Raw genomic sequence first — 3,594 nt, 5'->3', positions numbered from 1 at the left:
AACTCACAGAGATCCGCCTGCCTCTGCCTCCCAAGTGCTGGGATTAAAGGTGAGCGCCACCACTGCCCGGCCACACCTGGCTTTTCACACCGGTGTGGGGATCCAAACTCAGGGCCTCAGGTTTGCACAGCAGGGCTTTTCCTCTGAGCCATCTCCCCAGACACCAAGACAGTCTTCTCATGTGGCTCTGACGCTTCCTATGTTAGCCTAGGCGGCCCTCAAAGTCAAACCAATCCTCTCTAGCCTGGGTAACACCGCCCTTGCTGGGATCACAGGCAGTGACTCACCACTCCTGGTTTACATGGCGCTTTTTCTTGTGTAACTACTAAGTTTCCTCTGAAGACATGTCTGAAATCCAAAGATATTTTAAGCAACTTGCAACATTAGAGCAAATTTATGGCCTCCCAAGCTTTATAGCTTTGGGGGAAAGCACTCAACTTGAGTGCCACAATTTTGATTTCATCATCTACAAATTGTTATTTCTATAATTAAAAACCCTATGATTTAGGCCACACCTCATTTGTCTAAGCAAAGACACTGCTATTTTTAACCAGAGTAGTCTGCAAATCATTATCTATTTCCAAAGCTCAGGCTTTTTCTCAGAGGGGAAACCCTTGTCCTCAAAAGGAAGACACCATGACGACATTCTCTCTGAGAAACAGGAGAGCCCTTAGCCGTGTTTTCAGCCCTGTTGCCCTGTGGTACAGCAATGGGCTCATCGTTATCTAACACTAACACACACGAGGGCTGTACAGGTCCATTACACCTTTCCATCCAATTGCAAAATCGCCGGTTCTAACACTGCAAGCCCTCCCCCAGCTTTGGCATCAAAATCTGACCTTACCTGAATTCATCTGACAATAAATCCTGTCCTGAATCAAAGGGACTAAATTTATTGTCTTTATCCTGCTTATTATAAATATTCCTGAGGGCTGGAGAGAGGACTCAGCAGTTAAGAGCACTGTCTGCTCTTCCAGAGGACCCGGGTTCAATTCCCAGCACCCAAACAGTGGCTCATGGCTGTCTGTGACTCCAATTCCAGGGGATCGAACACCCTCACGCAGACATGAATGCAAGCAAAACACCAAAGCACATTAAAAAATACATAAATTAAAAGAAAATGTTAAGACTGGAGAGATGGCTCAGAGGTTAAGAGCACTGGGGCTGTTCTTCCAGAGGACCCGGGTTCAATTCCCAGCACCCACATGGCAGCTCATAACTGTCTGTACCTCCAGTGCCCAGGGTACCTGACACCCTCATGTTGGCAAAACACATGCCCATAAATTTTTAAAAAGCTTAAAATAAATAAATAAATATTCTCTTTTTTTTCTGCTGTGGAACATCAATTATTTTGTTTAGTTTTTCCAGGCAGGGTTTCTCCGTAGCTTTGGAGCCTGTTCTGGAATTAGCTCTTGTAGACCAGGCTGGCCCCGAATTCACAGAGATCTGCCTGCCTCTGCCTTCTGAGTGCTGGGATTAAAGGTGTGCACCACCACTGCCTGGCCATCAATTTTTCTTGAGACAGAATCTGGCCTAGAACTCACTATGCAGACGAGGCTGGCCTTGAACTCTTGAGCAGTTCTCCTGTCTCTGCCTCCCAAGTGTCACACCTGCCCGGCTCTCAATACTTTTTAATTGTGTGTACCTAGACCTTTAAATGTGGTTCAATATACTATATAGATAATTGCTTTTCAAAAAAAAACCCCACAAATTAGAAATTCTGAGACCCTTATGCTCGCAGGACCCTAACACAGCCATGTGTTCTGGATCTGAATTACATTTAGCCCTCGCCCAACCCCCACGTGTAGTTAATCACACTCAGGCTTTATCTTTCTCAAACTCGGCTTACGTTTCTAAATCTACCAGGAGAGCTTTCCTTTTTTTTTACGTTAGATTCATTGTGCATCCCAAGTTTGTTTGGGCATTTGACCTGGTCAGATTGCCCACCCCTCCTGCCCACCGTGCAGTGTCTGTGACCACTCTGGTGACAAGGTTCATCGTGTTCGGAGTAGGTGATAAGTGTGCGCTTTGGCTGTACCGTGGACGTCCATACCCTCCAGGTGTTGTCCGTTACCTACTGCTCACGAGTCCCTCTGCCCCTGGGATCTGTGATATTGGATTAAACTATTCATTCAATCCCATCGTGCGTGTTCTGTCTCATGAGCTCTGTCCCTGGGTCTCAGTCGTCCCCCCACGTCCTTTCCTAACTCTGATTTCCCAGCCACTCTTCCTCTTTGCGGGAATCCACAGTGAGCATGCGCAGCAACATCGCGTCACGTACGGTGGAGAACGCAGGAGATCACACTGCCTCCTGACCAGGGCCGTGGCTTCAAGTGTCTCGCCGTGATTGGAGCTGCTTCCTGACTCTCCCGCTACATATCCGTCCATTTGTTCATCTAATTAATACCTATAAATGCTACAGCTCTGTCTTTGAGGGACAGGGGTCTCTTTGTCACACTTGGAGGTCAAACACATTGTGCTAACTGTTCACGACACAGCCTTTTTTTCCTTCTAACAATCCAGACTCACAGTCCTGACTCCTGTCTCTAGAACCCTGGGAGTTTCTGGGGATTCCCCTGCCTCTGATCTCCCCGCAGGGGTGGGCTAGGATTACGGGTGTTTCTGCTTCTGTCTCACTCTCACAATGGGTTCTGCAGATCTGAACTCAGTTTGACAGGCTTTCGTGGCACGAGCTTTTATCCACCAAGCCACACCCCCAACACCACATCTGCTTTTGCTTTTGTGTTTTTGTTTTTGAGACAGGGTTTCTATTGGCTGTCCTGGAACTCCCTTTGTAGACCAGGCTGGTCTTGAGCACACAGAGATCAGCCTGCCTCTGCCTCTGCCTCTGCTTCCTGAGTGCTGGGATTAAAGGCATATGCCACCACTGCTTGGCTAGCACATCTACTTTTTAATAAATAAGGGTCATCAATATCTTTACCCAAAGCAGCAATTAATTATGCCATAATTTGATAGATATTTAATAGATATTCATAGAATGAATATGATGTTCTTAACTAAGCATGGGACCCTGTCTCCAAAAAAAGAAAAAAAAATTTAAAAGAAAAAAGTGGGAAGAATGGGCTTCAGACATGGGCCAGGAAGCAGCTAAGCTTGACTGGAATGTATACTTCTGCACACTCGGCCAATCACTCAGTTCCAGTGAATGTATAGGTGTGTGTAAAATCGAACACAGGAAAAATAAGGCTGGAAAGATGGTGGGGAGCAGGCTGTAGACAGCCCTGAGCCCAGCAGCAATCGCTAATAGTTTTCCTCCACCCCACCCCACCCCTCCACCCCCCCACCCCTGTTCCCACACAGCCGCCAGAGCAACCGGTTTTTCTACATTGCAGATCTGATTAAGTCCTTTTTCTCATCCATGACTCTTCAGGCATTTTCAAAGATAGTGTTCAAGCCGCCTAGCATCATCTGCAAGTCTCATTCCCTTGTGTCTGCCTGCCATCTCAGCAAACCTTTGTAGCTTCTTAAATGCAGAATCCCCTCTGCATTCCTCTCACCTCATATATCTCTTAGCAACAATCCCATAATTTGCCCCTCTCATCCAGATAGCCAATTGTCTTGTCATTACTCTGC

The sequence above is a fragment of the Alexandromys fortis genome, unplaced genomic scaffold (genome assembly GCF_014885135.2).
Source record: "Alexandromys fortis isolate MF-2015 unplaced genomic scaffold, M_Fortis_MF-2015_v1.1 scaffold_27, whole genome shotgun sequence".
In the NCBI taxonomy this organism is placed as follows: domain Eukaryota; kingdom Metazoa; phylum Chordata; class Mammalia; order Rodentia; family Cricetidae; genus Alexandromys; species Alexandromys fortis.
Note: the sequence above shows the minus strand (reverse complement) of the source record.